Raw genomic sequence first — 19,662 nt, 5'->3', positions numbered from 1 at the left:
AGGCAATCCTCTCAAATTTCTTGAATAGTCCATGATGGGAACAATCCATTGTGTAACTGAAAGAAGGCAGGGAGTGTTATGAGCACTGTGTTCTTTTAACAGTCCTTAAACTGAGTGGCAGCTGAATATGGGTGCACATTCAAGCAAATAGACCAGAGTACATTAGTTTGTCTCCAAAATACTTATTTTCCACTACAGCGCTATTGAGCATTTGAAGTATTTTATTCCATGCATCAGCACAGTCTGCACTTTACATCACTTGCCGGTTCTGTCATGATGTCATAGCATATGATGATGAGAGTTTTGTGTGAGACGCTTCCATTAGCTTACAGTTTGAAAAAGCAATTTGAGGCACGAGGGTCAATTGCTAACGCAGTTCGGCTTTAAACTGAGCCATATGCTGAGTGGTGGGAATGGGCGGACATCACAGATCAAAGTGACATGGCCATTAAATGTCTTGCAGAAAGCGAGGGCATGTTCTTTCCCTCAAGTGTAATAATTATGACATTTGGAGTAATATTTATACAGGGATAAATGCAGGTTTATGCATTTCTGTTTATTTATTTCCAAATGTTGGTCTGAACCCAACCGCTATGGAAAATTTCTTTGGGGATGCATTGTCTGAAGTCATGAAGCTTTTTACCACAAATGGGTAGTTATACAAAATTCTACAGGGTTGTGTTACACACTCTGGCTCTCCAGACACACATACACAATACAGTTACACATTTCAGTATGGCATGACATGGTACTACCATCTGAAAGGAAATTGGCCATATGCAATTGATATATACGTTAAAAAAAAAACTAGCTAACCAAAAGCATACACGAAACATTCATAAATCCTCCTTCTCACAGCCACTCCAACATATGGAAGCCGAGGAGTGCCAAATAAAAAAGAATAAAGGAATAAATGATCAATCTGTTAATTTGAATAAATAATAATCATCAAATAAATAAACCAATTTATAAATGGACAAATAAATGGACACATTTAAATGTATTTAATTTATGTTTAAAAATTTAATTATATTTAGCATTAAAACAGCACATTAATAAGTAATTTTTACTAATCAGCCGAGGAGAGGGATAAAGGCAGCCGGATGCGGCAGTTCGAGTGAGAGAGAGAGCCACACGCAGCTGCCGTGTGTGCATTTGTGTTTTGTCTTTATGTTTTAATTTTACATTAAATATTACTTTGATGGTCCGTCCGGTTCCCGCCTCCTCTTTTCCCATTTTAATCCTGTTACAAACCCCTCTCCCAAGTCCCACTCGGAGGAGATGTGGTCTATGAAGCCTGTGCAAAAGAAACAGACATAAGGCGTATCAGAAGTTAATGGTCACTTGTTGCTGCTGCAGTTAAATGCAGAGTGCGGTCCTCCCTGAACATGCACAGTGGTAGGTGTACAGGAAGGGAGCCAGTAACCGCGATGCCATCAAGGTTGACAAGGTTGATGCCATCCACGATGCCATCAACAGAACTGATCCATACCACTGACTGAAAGCATGCGGCCGCCATGCTCGTGCTCCACTGGCGTGAGTTACTTAGCAGCTGGATCCCTGAAGCAAATGTTTCTCTGTGCAGCCAGACCTTCCCTCATCTGCTCCTATCAAGAGGTGACACCACGTCTACTTTCAGTGATATCACATTCGACTTAAGACACATTATGTCCACCTTTTTAACATTTTAAGTTTATTTTTTTATTCAAATAATTGCCTGAGTATGATCGGGAAAAGGTGGACCAGCTGATACACAGAAGTCGAGCACACTTTGTTGAAAATGGTAGAGCGTAAACTAATTTAATTAAATTTTTTTTTTTTTTATTAAATTTTTTTTTTTTTTAATTTGTAATTTTTTTAATTTTAATTTTTTTTTTAATTTTATTTATTTATTTTTTTTTACATTAACATTAACTAATGTTGTGTTTTACTTGTTGTCAAGCATTTAAAAATGGTCTCTTTGGAATGCAAATTTAAAAATACTGTATAATATCTACCTGCTGTGTACATGACTATTTATAATGTTGCAAATAAAGTTTGTGCTTCTTGTGTTGTGCACATCTTCATAAATATGTTTATTCACAATAACAGTAGCTATACCCAAATTAAACACACTGTACATTGGCATTAAATCGCATTGTGAAGTATTGCTACTTTTATCACATACCTCTCTTGCAACTGTAGTCTGGGTATTACGGATTTAACATTAATTAATTTAGAGTTTAATTGTATCAGACTCAATTTGTGTTTTACATTTAATTGACACAGATAATGGCAACTAAAATATCTTAGATGTTTGAGGTAAAATGTCAAAGCTTTATGCCAGGGGTTCTTAAAATTTCTCAGTCCAGTTCCCAAATTAGAAGTTTTGTGTTTACTTGGGACACTTACAAAACCGTGGATTATATGTTATTTGCTATAGCCTATCCATTAATGTATTCACTTTTTTATGTCTAAAACATTGTGATATAGAAAGACTATTAAAGAAATCATTATTATTCTTTCAGAAAAAAAAAAAATAAAAATAAAAAAAAAAAAAACATTTAAAGATGCACACTCTCCAATTGTAGAAATAAAGAAAAATAGATTGTTATATTTTGTAACCCCTACAAACATTTACCATGGCAACCATAGAAACCATAAATTCCATAGTTATATTAGTCAATATATTAGTCAAGCTGACCATTATTCATCATACTGATGTCTTTCTATTTATTTAGGATTGGACTGTGAAAGAAAAGTGCATAACATACTGTATAACAGTAGGCTGCAGAGTGATTGTTTGTAAGCAACACTTTGATAGACATTACTCACATATTTCTGCTTATGTTCAACGTAACATCAATTCTTAACTATTTAACAGGAAAAACTGCTTTTCGTCTTGTTCTGACAGAATTTTCACGTCTTTCTCTTAAACTACGGGTGCCGTGTGAGGATGTCGTCTTATTATGAACGACTTATTACTTTGAACTTGCCCATAAAATGCATTGTTGGTGCTCCTCTCCTCACCTTTCTGATCCTTAATATAAAACCAAGACAAACAAGTTAATCGTGGAAGTTGTCATCATTATGTTTGGCTAGTTTTACACATTAATCATGGTGTCATGAAAAATGTCGAGCTGAGTAACCCGTTGACCACAGCGCCTGACAGCACTCTCGCCTTGCCTGATTTAGCGGAGAAAAAGAGTGTGCCCGTCAAATTATATTGTGGAAAAAAGCTGAAAGACAGTCCTGGTGAGGACAACAGCGTGGAAGAGTGCTCTGAACAGAGCGCATGTGCACATATTTCTTTACTTACTAAGGAAATAATTACACTAATATTAAAATGCATTGCGACCCAACATGTATGGCTATGCAACCCAATTTGGGTTGTGACCCATAGTTTAAGAAACGCTGCTTTAGGCTAAACATTTTCTGAATACAAATGATCAAAAATCAACAAGTGTTTTACCCCTGCTCTCCCCATTTACTGCTTGAATTGTGTGAAATGAAGCCATGTCACTTAAAAGGTATAACTTTAATTGAAACAAGAACAGTTGTTACCCTCTGGCCATCTTCCACATGAACAATTAAACTGCCTCAGGAACCCCCATAGTGCAATAATGTAAATACATATCCCATCTGCATATGTAAATTCACATATTTAATTCTATAACTGTACATACCCCTACCTTGCACATACATCACCACTTGCACCTGTACATACGCCATTCTGTCCTATTATCTGTATGTCTATTTATACTCTTACCTTGTTTTATATTCTGTGTCTCACTGTAATGTTCTGTGTGCACTTGTTTTTCCTATCACCGGAAAACTGTATCATGCTATTTTATATAAACATGTACATATTTTACTAGTTGGACTATTTCCAGACTTGCCAGCCAGTTTTCAGAGTATTGAAATTTGAAATATATCCTAATAGGCAAGTTTTAGTTACATTTAAATGTTGTTTCAGCTAAAGCAGGTATTTAAATTGTATACTGTATGATATAAATATGATATGTAATATGATATAAAAATAATATGAATGTTTATATTATATTTTAACTAGTGTTTATGCTGCCTCATTATCATCAATGAAGCTTGTGCTGGCAAATATCTGTTCGGGTGTAAATGTGTAAATATGCCCATATTAGAAAATCAGCATATTAGAATGATTTCTGAAGGATCATGTGACACTGAAGACTGCAGTAATGATGCTGAAAATTCAGCTTTGATCACAGGAATAAATTGCATTTTACAATATATTCAAATAGAAAACAGTTATTTTAAATTGTAAAAATATTTCACAATATCACTGTTTTTGCTGTATTTTGGATCAAATAAATGCAGCCTTGGTGAGCAGAAGAGACTTCTTTTAAAAAACATTTAAAAAATCTTACTGATCTAAAACTTTTAAACAGTAGTGTAGGTCTAAAGTTTTTAAGTAAAGTCTTTATGTAAAGAAAATGTATATTCAGATTATTTCTTTTAACTTAAACTTGATTTTGTGAATAAGCTACAAACAATACATTCAATCATTAAGTCTCCTCACATTCATTCTCTTTCAGTCACATTCCTCATTGATAGGCCCAGGGGAGGGGTCTTTGTCTCCTCAGGTGTGAATCACATCAATATTCATGATCATCCACGCCTCCTCGCATATGGCCTTTCTAACACTAAAAGTGTCTTACAAAAGTTAAATGACTATATTGTTTTGTATGAATGAGTGATCAGGATGGTTTTCACATCATTTTGTAGCAACAACTAGGCTACAAGATCCAGTTCTCAAAAGTCTTGTGAACAAATATTTAGTATGTGTTATATGGCCTTATTTCAGTGATGTAAAATTTTTGTTTTTTTCAAAAACCACACATAAACATTATTTTCTCAAAAATACAAACATGCACATACATGTTGCTCACATATTATTGTAGCCCAGTTTGTGCTGAATACAGTGTTATCAGACTTTAGCCATTAATATGTTTTCAAGTAACTGAAAAAAGCACAAATGTCAAGGCATGTCAAAACTTCTCCAGGGCCCAAAACACCCTCAGACCCCAGAGGGTTAAAAGGTGCATTTAAAAATGACTTATTAATGTGCTATTTAATTGTTACATTTAACTGCATTTTAAACATGAATTAAATACACAATTTATTAATGCACAATTTAATTATTAAATGTAATTACATTTTTAAATGTGAATTAAATAAACACATTTAAATGTGTCTATTTATTTGTCTATTTATAAACTGGTTTATTTATTCACGTTTTTATTTTCAAATTAATATATTAATTCATTATTTTTTTAAATGGCACCCCTCGGCTTCAACAGGTATGGACTGGCAAATGGAAAAAGAAAAGGAAAAGTCAAACAATCATAAAAAGCAACTGGCAAATAAATGAAGAAAAGCAATTGCCAAATGCTTTTTTAAAATGCACTTTAAAAAGTGCATTAAAAAATGACTTATTAATGTGCTGTTTTATTGCTAAATATCATTACATTTTTAAACATAAATTAAATAAACACATTTGAATGCATCTGTTTATTTGCCTATTTATAAACTGGTTTATTTATTCACATTTTTATTTTCAAATGAATAGATTATTCCTTTATTATTTTTTAATCGGTATTCCTCGGCTTCCATACCAACACACGCACAATTGTAGAGTGAAAAACAGGCTATTTGAACAGGAGGTAAAGCTTAGCCACCCTCAATCAAGGTAGCAGTCATAATGGTGAAGTGGGCATCTTGTTAATTAGCCTCTCCCTTGAGTCTTATCTTAACTCCATTCCTTCACAGAGTTCAACTGCTTTGAAGCCAGGCAAACATGTCAGATCAGGAGGTCTGCTCAGACCTTCATTGGCTTAACTTAATTGTGTCCCACAATCATCTAGTAGTTTAAGATACTTATGTGCAATTGACTTTAAATCCCTAAAAGAACGTCTGTTTTTTTTGGGGGTGAAGGCCCCTTTTGGAGGACACGTTATTAGGGTTACCTGTTTTCTATCATTCGATGTGAATTTCTCCCTTCTATTTTAGTAACAGACACATACACAGTCACTAAATGACCATGGCTATTTGAGAGCTGATTTAAAAAAACCTTCTACATATGGGACAGGGAAGCTGTAATAGGAGCTGGTTAGACCAAATGCGTTATCACGAAAAAAAAAAAAAAAAGATAGATGCAGAGTAATGGATACAACTGAACACAGGAGTCTCGAAGTTCTGTTTAACATGACACAGCGTCTAAGAACAACAGCCAAAGACAACCATCTAGTGCATGTTTACATAGAAGAACTATTTAAATTACCGCATACAAACAATAAAATTTGTTGATAAAAAACAAACATAGACATAGTGCAACAAATCTAAAAGAATGCAGGAGTCTTGAGACACGTTTTTTTTTTTTTTTTTTTATTGACACATCATCTAAAAAATGTGCCACTCCTCAGCAAGATGCTGTGACGAGGAGGAGGCCATGGCCTGGCCGTGAGGGTGCACGCCTGGCACTGAGTTGCCCCAATCAGTGGAAGAGAGAGATAAGGAGGAGCCAGGAATGACAGAGAGAGAGAGAGAGAGACACGCGGCAGTGTATGTGTGTGTGTCTACGTGTCAGCGTGAAGCAGTGTGTTATTGTGTGCGACTGAAAAGTGCAACAATAAATGTCTATGTTCAACCCAGTCCCAGCTTCCTCCTTCCCACACAACAATGAACCTTGTTACAAGGATGCGCTGTCACGGAGTTCTCGCCATTGCCATCTGCAAGGAGGCGGAGGAGCCCACTGCCATCCGCCAGGGGGCGGAGGAGCCCGCTGCCATCTGCCAGGAGGCAGTGCAGCTGGCTGAGGACCATGTGACAGCGTGTTTGGGGCCGACGAACTGGAGTGTTTTTCTTTTCTTTTTTTCTCTCTCCCCTCTCTCTCTCGGGCTCTCCCGCTCTCTTTCTCTCTCCCCTCTCCCTCCCCTCATCCTACTCAGTTTTCCAGGAGGCAGGGAAGACCAGCAGGCAGCAGAACGGCCGAAGGGGCAACTCCTCCCCTCCAGGAAGGGGGGGGGGGAGTAGGTCAGGCCAGTTGGTTCCCCGGCTTGAATTGGACATTTTGGGTATTAGACAAGGAGGAGGCCATGGCAGGGCCATGAGGGTGCACACCTGGCGCTGAGTTGTCCCAATCAGCGGGAGAGAGAGATAAGGAGGAGCTGGGGACACCAGAGAGAGAGAGAGAGACACATGCGGCAGTGTGTGTGTGTGTCTACGTGTCAGCGTGAAGCAGTGTGTTATTGTGTGCGACTGAAAAGTGCAACAATAAATGTCTATATGTACTGTTCAACCCGGTCCCAGCTTCCTCCTTCCCACACAACAACGAACCTTGTTACAGATGCTAAAAAACAGCAAGGAAAGGGGCAACGTACAAAGGCGTCCGTCTAGAATACAAAAAACACTCAGTGTGAACGGACCCTTATTGTCTTCTATTTTAGTAACAGACATGAACACTTTCCCTAAATGATCACGGCAATTTGAAAGCCTTCTACATCTGTGACAAGGAAAGCTGTATTAGGGGCAGTTCAGACAGAGCGTACTAAAAATTGAGATGCTGCACTACAAATGTAAAGAGAAACGTTTTTAAAAGAAATGTATTTAAAAGTTAAAGTTCTTTCAGCGGTCCGGTCCGAGATGCTGACAAAACAACAAGATGCGGTGCAATGGTCAAAGCTGACCATCTAGCAGGTTTACATAGAAAAACAATTGAAAAACAGTGTGAATGGCTCGTTATTCCCTTCCATTTTAACATACACAAATACGCTCACTAAATGACTACTGAATGGCCAATTGCGAGTCGATACAAAACAAACCTTCTTACGTCTGGACCATTCAGACCGAACACACTCTTGCACACAGAAAAAGTTAGACACTGTGCAGACAGACACAAAAACGCGTTCGGTATGAAAAATCCATTTCTCTCTTATATTGTAGTAACAGACACCCACACACTCCCTAAATGACTGTAGTCATTTAAGAGTCAATCCAAAATAAACCCTCCACATCTGGGACAGGCAAAGCAGTATTAGTTTTGACCTGTGAGGGTCAAGTGGCAGCCGATTGAGTGAATAAGGTAAAATATTCAACGGAGGTGAACTGGCCACTTTGGGAACATATTGGCTTTCCTGTGAGCCTCTCCAGAACGCTGCGCTGTTGGCAGTTTAAGAGGGTCACGGGTCAAAGCGATAATCCTCAAGTATGAAATGCAAGCCGCAGCTGTGAGACTTGATTTAGCCTTACAGTTTGCTCCCATTAAATAACTGCCATATAAGCAAAACAAAGAGACTACTATCACTGAATCTAATGTAAACAATCCACAGAGACATGGCGGAATGTTGAATGAAGTGTCTGGTACAAACGTAACTACGAACAGGGTTCTGAATCTCCAACTGATACATTCACGGTATGTGGTCCAATTACGGACTGGAAATGACCAGTGAAGTCTTTCAATTCAGATTGCTAATCTGATATTTTTTCATGATGTATGGAGTTAATCTTGATTAAATATGGTTTGTGGTTTGTGGTGAAAAAGAGAATAATGTCTATTTAAGAGATCTTGGTATTGAGACTAGGGCTGCATCACTTAAGGTATGTACTTTGCTGGTGGAAAAGTACATACTTTCGAGTTTGTAGTAAGACAGTACACCAGCATTGGGACTTAGTATAATGCCAAAAAATTTCACCTTGATACCACACAGCCCTTTGTTGCATACTGTTCCCAATCTGTCACTCACTCGACGTTGTGTCGATGTAGTGACACTAGGGGGTCAATCTTGGGAGCCCGAGACACCTCTGGTCTTTGATAAAAGGCCAATGAAAATTGGCGAGTGCTATTTGCATACCACTCCCCCGGACATACGGGTATAAAAGGAGCTGGTATGCAACCACTCATTCAGATTTTCTCTTCGGAGCTGAACGGTCATGCTCATTGAGCTGAATATCACTGTTCATTCACCTCTGCTGGATCTGACGGCGCATTTCTGCGGCTTCTCCCTCCTCTGCATGGTGCACTGCAGAGAACGCCCCTGGGTGTTTCGGCAGAAAAACTAGAGAGTATATATTTTCTGAAAGAGCATTTTTCCCCTCTAAAAGAGTATATATTTCTCTAAAAGAGCACACACACGGAACGGCTTTTTAAAGATGCCTTTCCGATTGTGTGTTATTCCTGGTTGCGGTCGTTATCTCTCAACTTAGGATGGTCATGCTCGCTGTCTTTCGTGTCTGGGCGCGACCCACACGGAAGCAGCGTTTGTGAATGGTTCATGTTCTCACTGCAACGTTGCGGTCGCGGCTTGCTTTCGTAAGAAAAAACAGGCCTCTTCCTCCCCCGTCCCAGGCTGTTCCGGGGGTGGTCACAAGGAGACAGGTAAGTGCTTCGATGTCCCTAGACTCAGCACAGCCACGACGTGCTGTGGCACCTCGCGCTCCACCCCGCCGCGAGGCCCCACCTGCCGGTACGTCCGACGACGTTATCCCCTTGGTCACCCTCGCACAGAATTTGGACGCGTGGCTTGCGCTTTCCAATCGGTCGCGGTGGCTGATCCGGACCGTCCGACTTGGCTACGTGATTCAGTTCGCCAGGCGCCCACCCAGGTTCAGCGGTATTCACTTCACCTTGGTCAAGGGCGAAAACGCCGCCACCCTGCACGCAGAGATCGCTACCCTCCTACGGAAGGATGCGATAGAACCTGTCCCTCCAACCAAGATGAAGAAAGGGTTTTACAGACCCTACTTCATTGTACCGAAAAAAGGTGGTGGGTTGCGGCCAATCTTGGACCTGCGAGTACTGAACCGGGCTTTACACAGACTCCCGTTCAAGATGCTGACGCAAAGACGCATTCTGGTGAGCATCCGGCATCAAGATTGGTTCGTGGTGGTAGACCTGAAGGATGCGTACTTCCACATCTCGATCCTTCCTCGACACAGACCCTTCCTGCGGTTCACGTTCGAGGGTCAGGCGTATCAGTACAAAGTCCTCCCTTTCGGCCTGTCCCTGTCTCCTCGCATCTTTACGAAGATCGCAGAGGCTGCCCTTGCCCCATTAAGGGAGGTGGGCATTCGCATTCTCAACTATCTCGATGACTGGCTAATCCTAGCTCACTCTCGAGACGTGTTGTGTGCACACAGGGACCTGGTGCTCTCACACCTCAGCCGACTAGGACTTCGGGTCAACTGGGAAAAGAGCAAGCTCCTCCCGGTTCAGAGCATCTCTTTTCTCGGTTTGGAGTTGGACTCAGTCTCCTTGACGGCGCGCCTCACGAACGAGCTTGCCCAGTCGGTGCTGGCCTGTTTGAAGGCGTTCAAAAAGGGAACAGCGGTTCCACTGAAACTTTTTCAGAGGCTCCTGGGGCATATGGCGTCCTCGGCGGTGGCCACCCCGCTCGGGTTGATGCATATGAGGCCGCTTCAGCACTGGCTCCAGACTCGAGTCCCGAGATGGGCATGGTGCCACGGGACACACCGCGTGACCATTACGTCGGTCTGTCACCGTCTTTTAGCCCTTGGACCGACCTCTCGTTTCTACGAGCAGGTGTTCCTCTAGAACTGGTCTCCAGGCGCGTCGTGGTCATGACAGACGCCTCCAAAACGGGCTGAAGTGCTGTTTGCAATGGGCACGCAGCCGCCGGCCTCTGGACGGGCCCGCGACTGCATTGGCACATCAGCTGCCTCGAGTTATTGGCAATTCTGCTCGCCCTGTGGAGGTTTCGGCCGTTGATCCAGGGCAAGCACGTGTTAGTTCGGACGGACAACACAGCAGTGGTAGCATATGTCAACCACCAAGGCGGTCTGCGCTCTCGCTGTATGTCACAACTCGCCTGCTGTCTCCTCCTCTGGAGACAGCAGCTCTTCGCTGTGAGCCACTCACATCCCAGGTAACCTCAACACTACAGCGGACGCGCTGTCATGACAGGTTTCCCTCAGGGGAGAGTGAAGACTCCACCCTCAGGTGGTCCAGCTGATTTGGAGTCGATTCGGATGGGCAAAGGTGGACCTGTTCGCCTCCCAAGAATCCTCCCACTGCCCGCTCTGGTACGCCTTCACCGAGGCTCCCCTCGGCATAGACGCGCTGGCACACAGCTGGCCCCCTGGCCTATGCAAATATGCGTTTCCCCCAGTGAGCCTGCTTGTACAGACCCTGTGCAAAGTCAGGGAGGACGAGGAGCAGGTCATCCTGGTAGCACCCTACTGGCCCACCCAGACATGGTTCTTGGACCTCACGCTCCTCGCGACAGCTCCCCTCTGGTGAATTCCCCTGAGGAAGGACCTTCTTTCTCAGGGACGGGGCACCCTCTGGCACCTGCGCCCAGACCTCTGGAATCTCCATGTCTGGTCCCTGGACGGGATGCGGAAGACCTAAGCAGTCTACCACCCGCAGTGGTAGACATGATCACTCAGGCTAGGGCCCCCTCTACGAGGCGCCTGTATGCCTTTAAGTGGCGTCTATTCACTAAGTGGTGTTCTTCCCGACACGAAGACCCCCAGAGATGTGCAGTCGGATCAGTGCTTTCCTTCCTGCAGGAGAGGTTGGAAGGGAGGCTGTCCCCCTCCACCTTGAAGGTGTACATTGCCGCCATAGCAGCACACCACGACGCAGTTGATGGTAAGTCCTTAGGGAATCACGACCTGATCATCAGATTCCTAAGAGGCGCCAGGAGGCTGAATCCCTCCAGACCACGCCTCGTTCCCTCATGGAATCTCTCCATAGTTCTTCAGGGTCTACAGAGAGCCCCCTTTGAGCCTTTGCAGTCAGCCGAGCTTAAGGCACTCTCCTTGAAGACTGCCCTCCTGACTGCGCTCACTTCCATTAAGAAGGTAGGTGACCTGCAAGCGTTCTCTGTCAGCGAAACGTGCCTGGAGTTCAGTCCGGGTTACTCTCACGTGATCCTGAGACCCCAATTGGGCTATGTGCCCAAGGTTCCCACCACCCCTTTTAGGGACCAGGTGGTGAACCTGCAAGTGCTGCCCCAGGAGGAGGCAGACCCAGCCCTGTCGTTGCTGTGTCCGGTGCGCGCTTTACGCATCTATTTGGATTGCACGCAGAGCTTTAGAGTCTCTGAGCAGCTCTTTGTCTGCTTTGGTGCACAGCGGAAAGGAAGCGCTGTCTCCAAGTAGAGGATCGCCCACTGGCTCATTGACGCCACAACTATGGCATATCTTGCCCAGAACATGCCACCCCCGGTAGGGCTACGAGCCCATTCTACCCGAGGTGTAGCGGCTTCCTGGGCCATGGCCAGAGGTGCCTCTCTAACAGACATTTGCAGAGCAGGGGGCTGGGCAACACCCAACACCTTTGCAAGGTTCTACAACCTCCGGGCGGAACCGGTTTCGTCCCAGGTAGTGGCACGCAACACAAGCGGATAAGCCCGGGATAGCCGGCCGGGTGTATCACTTGCACATAGCGCCTTCCACCTCCCTTGGAGCTGAAGACGTGCGCCGTTAATTCCCAGTAGTGTTCACAAACTTTGTTCCCTGGTTGACTTCCTCCAAGCCCTGTGGCAGTCGAGTGTTCGGAGAGACTTGCTGCCGGCCCAGTACACGCGCTAAGTTCTGGGGTAGGTGCTCCGCATGTGGCGGTTCCCTGTAAGGCTAACCCCATGCGATATATATCTTCCGCTAGTTCATTTCCCTGCTGGCAAACTGCGTCTTCCTTGGGCAGAGCCCCTCTGCCCCAGTCTCCATGTTTGTAGTAACTCCTCCCCCATTGGGCAGGATCTACCTTGAAGGCTCTCCACATGGTTGGAAAGACCATGTGACATATTCTTCCACTTAAATATCCCTCCCTCTCTTTGGGCGAGGTGTGGTCTCCAAGGTGTCTTGGGAGGGACACCCCCTGACTAGACCTGGTGGCCCAGTCAGATAATCCCCCTTCTTTTTTAGGGAGTGGAAAAAGAGAAGGGGAAAAGAGGCCATGACTGGGTTAAGCCTGTCTCTATCTTTGGGTAGTCGACTTGTCACCAAAAAGGGCCGATTGACACTCATAACTATGTTGAGGGAGGTTACGTGTCAACCTGGTGTGCTGGCTATGAGGCACACAGCGAGTCTGCCCACCACACACCGCCAGTTCACGTAACACAGTTCAGCCAGTAGTGGCGTTTCGTATAGGGACCCCTAGTGTCACTACATCGACACAACGTCGAGTGAGTGACAGATAGGGAACATCATGGTTACTGGTGTAACCTCCGTTCCCTGATGGAGGGAATGAGACGTGTCCCTCCTGCCACAACGCTGAACTACCCGCTGAAATGGCTGGACCTTATATCGGCTCCTCAGCATAAAACCTGAATGAGTGGTTGCATACCAGCTACATTTATACCCGTATGTCCAGGGGAATGGCATACAAATACCACTCGTCAATTTTCATTGGCCTTTTATCAAAGACCAGAGGTGTCTCGGGCTCCCAAGAGTGACCCTTAGTGTCACTACATCGACACAACGTCTTGTTCCCTCCATCGCAGCTGCCCGGGAAAGCATGTCGTCATCTCCACGTCAGCCTGTGACTGGGCAATTGTCCTCGAAGTGAGGAGCCCAGCTGAGGCTTCCACGTCCGACTGGACGAGCCCGCTCACAGATGCTGCGCTCGAGAGCTCATCACTTTCGTGGGCTCCGAATAAGAGGTCGAACTCGCCGTGAGACGAGCCGGTGGACTGATCCGGAGGCCTGATCGGGGCAGATGAGCATGCTAGGGAATGGGAGGTCTGCGGGGGGATACCCGGTGGAGGCAGTCCCATTGGGGTCCCCAAATGGCATGACCGTTCGGCTCCGAAGAGAAAATCTGAATGAGTGGTTGCATACCAGCTCCTTTTATACCCGTATGTCCGGGGGAGTGGCATGCAAATACCACTCGCCAATTTTCATTGGCCTTTTATCAAAGACCAGAGGTGTCTCGGGCTCCCAAGAGTGACCCCTAGTGTCACTACATCGACACAACGTCGAGTGAATGACAGATAGGGAAACTAAAATACAGAGATTTTCTCCTTTTTTTTTTTTTTATAAAAATCAATAAATCAGACACAATGCAGAACACAACCACACATACTTGTAAATGAAGGGGTGAGACTATAAAACATCCACAATGCAGAAAATACACCCACACACACACATACAGGTTTGTTTGACTATAATAATGATCTCTCATTGACTTCCATTGATTTCATATCAGGCTTACAATATTTTCTATTTCCAAACTCTACCCCTAAAACTAACCCTAACCATCACACAAATGCGCACATCACTAGATTTGAAAATGTAAGATTTTTTAAGAATTTTTTTTTTTTTTTTTTTTTACTGATGAGGACATTTGGCCTTCACAGGTGTAGACAACCCTGTCTATACATACCAAGCATACCACACTGTATGGATTACCCTGGCGACCACCAGGGGTCACTATATTTGTTTATTGTTCACTTAGTGTCTTTCGTTTGATTATGTGTTTTGTAGTTCTTTTCCTTGTCTTTGTTCATTGGTTCTTGTATTCATTAGTCCCAGGTGTTTCGTGTTTGCTCACTAGTCACTGTGTATTTAATCCCTGTGTTTTCCTTTGTTCATTGTCAGTTCTTATCAATTCATGGCTGTAGTGTTTTTTTTTTTTTTTTCGGTTTCTTGCATTTATTTTTCTGAGTTTTAATTAAAAGCCTGCACTTACATCCAGTCCTTTTCATCTTTTGTTTCTACAAACATTACAGAAGAACTGACCTAAAAATGGATCTAGCAGTTGCTTTGGAGGAACTATGCCTGGCAGGACTCTCAATGTTGGATTATTCGGTACGCTTTTATGATTTAGCAAACCAGACGAACTGGGACGATTCCCACCTCAGATCCATTTACTGGATAAGCCTGAACTATTCTGGTAATGTGAATCTGCCAGAGATGGGTGAACTCGCATGGAGGGAATATGCCAACACTTCCCTGAAGAGTACAGGTCTTCCATGTGAGGATGAGGATAATGTTCCTTTTGACGCTGTCAGCATCCATGCCTGCCATGGTCAACGAGCCAGTGGCCGCACCTGCCGTGGTCAAGGAGCCCCGCACCTGCCGTGGTAAATGAGCCCCGCGCCCACTGTGGTCAACGAGCCTCGCGCCCGCCGCGGTCAATGAGCCTGCACCCTCGACCGTCCCAGAGCCAGCGCCTGCAGCCTCGATCGTCCCAGAGTCAGTGCCCTCGACCATGAGCAGTGCTCCCAGCCATCCAGATGAAGAGGAAAAGGGCTTTTGCTCATCCCAAAGCCAGCACCTGAAGCCTCGTCCGTGCCAGTGTTCTCGGCCACGGAGGCAGTTCCCACAGCAGTGCTCCCGGCCATCCAGATGAGGAAAAGGGCTTCTGCTCATCCCAGAGCCAGCGCCTGAAGCCATGGAGGCCGTTCCCCAGTCGCTGCCAGCGCTCCCGACCACGGAGGCCACTGACAAGCCTGTCCAGTCCCCAGCAGCCATCAACCAGTCTGTTGCTCATTCCAGTGACAAGCACCTGTCAGACTCAAGCTACCAGTCTGTTCAGTGCCCAGCGGCTGCCCACTTCCAGTATGACACCTGTTCAGCGGTTTCCGCCCAGTCTGCTGATCCCTGTCCAGTGGCTCCGCCCCTAGAGTTTCCAATGTCTCTGCCCCTTGAATCCTCAGCTTCCCTGGCCTCTGAGTTCCCAGCTGCCTTGCTCCCTAGTGCTATGCTTCCCTTTTTCCATGCTTTCCAGTGCCTTGTTTCCCAGTACCATACTCCCTAACTTTTGTGCCTTGCCCTCCTGAGTTCACAGCTGCCATAACCTCTGAGCCCTTGCCTCCTGTAGCTCCATCTCATGAGCCCCCTGAGCCTCCACCTCCTGCTCCTCCCATTAACTAATTTTTGTTTATGTGTTGAGCATCGAGCCACTCCTTAGACTCTGTAAGGATTACCCTGACGACCACCAGGGGTCGCTATGTTTATTTTTCACTTTGTCTTTCATTTGATTATTGGTTTTGTAGTTCTTTTCCTTGTCTTTGTTCATTGGCTCTTGTGCTCATTAGTTCCGGGTGTTCCTTGTTTGCTCATTAGTCTCTGTGTATTTAATCCCTGTGTTTTTCTTTTGTTCATTGTCAGTTCTTATCAATGCACTTAGATCCAGTCCCTTTCATCTTATGTTTCTGCATACATTATACACAGGTCTGAGTCTGACCCTTGTGTGACACAATTTATGCTAGAATTTTGATGTATGAAATGACAGGTAACAAAATAACTCATTGCCATGTTTGACAGCATACTGGAGCATTATTGCAAAATCTGACACAAGTGGTTTAGAAGAATGCTACAATTTGACAAATAATAGTTTATATATATATATATATATATATATATATATATATATATATATATATATATATATATATATGTCTAAATATTATAACAAGCTATGCATTGGATATATATTTAGATTTTTTTTTTTTTTTTTTTTTTTTTTTAAAGAGCATGAGCTTAAAGAGATCAGCCAATGCAAGGAGCTCTGAAGTCAACTACTGGCCACAGTTGCTAATTCATGTAATCTTTTTATTATTTCCGCAGATGTTGCCAGGCAGAGACCCCCAATTAGGGCTGCGCAATTAATCGAAATAAAATCAAAACCACGATATGACCTCATGTGATTATTAAATTACAAAGGGCTGCGATTTAATTAAATAGTCTGCTCGCTTCAAAGATTATTTGCACTGTTCTAGAGTAACAAAAGTGCTCAGAGTTGGGTTCCATTTGCTTATGTGCCCTAAGCGCTTTATTTACACTAAACTGGCGCGTCCTGCTTGAAGCGGTTTTATTATCATCTGTGGTAGCAGCATCTCAGTCTCCAACAGTCCCAGGTATCATAATAATAATGCTAAATGCAAGATGGGGTTCAATTCAAACAGCTTTATTAAATGATTACTGAGCAAACAGCATAAGCAGTAGCACCTGTAGAGTCCTGGAACATGTGTTCTTCATCAAAGTCTTTCTAGCTAGTCAGTCCACTGTCGGCCATCTTTGGAATGCTCTTGGGAGGCTATTTCCAGTCATGCCACACTCTTAAAAATAAAGGTGCCACAAAGATAAAAAAAAGGGTGTTTCGCAGCAGTGCCCTAGAAGAACCTTTTAGTGACAGGTTCTTTGAAGAACCATTTTTCTTAGTTTTAATTTTAACTAAAAAAAAAAGGTTCTTTATGGCACCAATTGATCCAAAACCCTTTCATTTATGCTTTTTATTTATATTAACTCTTATAAATGAAAGGGATGATGTTAATATAGATTAATTTGTTAAAATCAGTGGACAAAAAACAAAAAAAATACAAAAAATCCAGGAGTAACAAGACTCAACAAATTATGGTTAACATGTTTATTGCCTTTACAGTATGCATGAATAATGCATGTATTAGGGACCAGTCAATTAATTTTATGCCTTCATAAAAGGAATTGAATGCCTTTTTTTTTTTCTTTTTTTTTTTTTCCGTAGATATCTTGGATATTTAACTAATTATAAATATCATACAAAGAGTACAGCAGGCAAACAATCAAGGAGATATCAATACTCCCATCATTCTCCATCATGTCCCCATCCATCCTCTTTGGAAATACAGAGACTGGCCAAAGGGTTCCTATTTACACAATCCTTCTAATGGTTGCAGTTGTATATATATATATATATTTTTGTTTGTTTTTTTACAATAACATGGAAGCAATTTCCTAAGCTGAACAGCAATAAGGACAGAAAAACAATACTTAAAAACAATTTAAGCATTTAAGCAATATAAGCATTACATAACGTAATGTACAATGTAATGTATAAAAACTCCTGTTAACTGAGAGTAATGTACATTAATAATAGGCGATTGTGTCATTTTGTCCACATTCTTTGTGTGCATGTTACCTGATCAATGACAGTGCTGGCTCATTTTCTTTAAAAAGCAATAGCATGAGAAGGATGGCAGTACTGAACTGGCATGAAAACATTTTTACAGTACATCACTATGTGGCAATAAAACAATAGATTTTCGCTGTCAGTGCAAAACCTCACAAAACACAAACCAAAAAAAAAAAAAACTTTGCAATACACAAAATGCCCTAATATTTTTACAATATATTAGTGTAGTATGTTGACAAACACACTCCATTTCTCTCCATGTCAGTCTCACACAAATTCAAAGTCAGCTGCAAAACATGCTTAAGTGCAGCATTTGGAACCTTTTTCACAAGGTGAGAAAGTTTCCATAGATTTGTGATGACGCATTTGTCAGTGTCAATATGACAGGTGCCGTTCATTTCCTCTAGAAGATGATAAAAAATTATCATGAGAAAAGTGGATACAGAACCACTGTTTTTATAACTCTACAGTATGGTTAGGAATGTTAATTGTACAATCATAACATGGATGGTTCATAGAAAGGTCAGCATTTTTACACTCTTGTTTAATCATGAACTTAGTCTGGTGGAGCACGACACCATGACAATAAACATCTTAAACCTTGCAAAATAAAAGTGTTTTTTAAAAACCAAGATCACCTACAAAGACTGTCAAAAGCAGCAATGTAACAAAACACCCACTTTATTGTATGTTGACAAACATAATGTGCTTCCTTGACTTCATCTGCCCATGCATTCAACATGTTGGGCAATGCTATACTTATATTCACCATCATCAACGTTGTCTGAAACCTTGCAGAAATAAAAGGATATCTTCATTAGTTTATTCAGCTATTAAATCTTGCAGCTAATCTATAGATACTGGAAAGTGTGGTGAAGATAGAGGTAACTAAATTTGGCACTTATCCTACTTTACATGCTGTGCAAATTTGCATATTTTATAATTTTTTGAAAGCTTGTTTACAGCCAGCAATGGAAGTAGAGTACCTCTCTTTCATCCTGGTGACTTAAGGCATTCTGGGAAAAAAACACAAACCAATAAAAAAGCTTAAATAGTTTTGGGGTGGGACATGTTTCTACACATACATCATTGGTTTTATTGTAAACTGCAAAACATTTATTTCAAAATCAAGTCTTTTTGACTGGTTTTCCTGTAGAATTATCTAAACATTCTTAAAACATGATTTATTTACTTGTCAAGCAAAATGGCGTAAGATAATAGGTCATGTTTTAAGATAAATCTAACAAAATCTGTGAACTACAGACTTAAAACAAGAAGAAGAAAAAAATCTGCCAGTGGGGTAAGAAAAATATTTTTGTTTACCCTTTGAACGAAGTTTATTTTTCTTACCCCACTGGCAAACATTTTTTTCTTGTTTTAAGCATAAATCTCACCGAACAAGACTTAAAATCTTATGCCAGTTTAAGAATATTTAGATATTTTTACTGGAAAACAAGACAAAAATACTTATCTTGATTTTTTTTTTTTTTTTTTTTTTTTTTTTGCAGTGAAGATGCTTAACAATTAGCAAAAAAGGTAGCAAAAAGTTATCAAAAAGGTAGACTTGCCTTGTCCTCCCTCATCAGAAATGAAGGGAACCTTTCAGCGGTACAGGAGTGTACTTTGACATTACATGTTCAGTGCTCTGGCTGAAAACAACAAAAAGCATTCTTAAATATAGTTGTCATCATATGCTAACATTAAATGTTAAACTGGTGTATTTCTAATACACATCTATTATAAAAATGACTACCTGTTGCCTAGTAAATCAGAATAAAAAACAATTTCAG

General features: G+C 42.3%; 1 protein-coding gene across 1 annotated transcript in view; it reads right to left on the bottom strand.

Annotated features, from left to right (window-relative positions):
* Positions 1 to 19,662, bottom strand: part of LOC127440514 (ephrin type-A receptor 3-like) — a 225,783-nt gene that overhangs the window by 160,931 nt on the left and 45,190 nt on the right. The gene's annotated exons all lie outside the window — the stretch shown is intronic.

Source organism: Myxocyprinus asiaticus, chromosome 5 (assembly GCF_019703515.2).
Source record: "Myxocyprinus asiaticus isolate MX2 ecotype Aquarium Trade chromosome 5, UBuf_Myxa_2, whole genome shotgun sequence".
NCBI classification, from domain to species: domain Eukaryota; kingdom Metazoa; phylum Chordata; class Actinopteri; order Cypriniformes; family Catostomidae; genus Myxocyprinus; species Myxocyprinus asiaticus.
The sequence above is the reverse complement of the archived record's forward strand: the minus strand, read 5'-3'. Positions and strand labels throughout refer to the sequence as shown.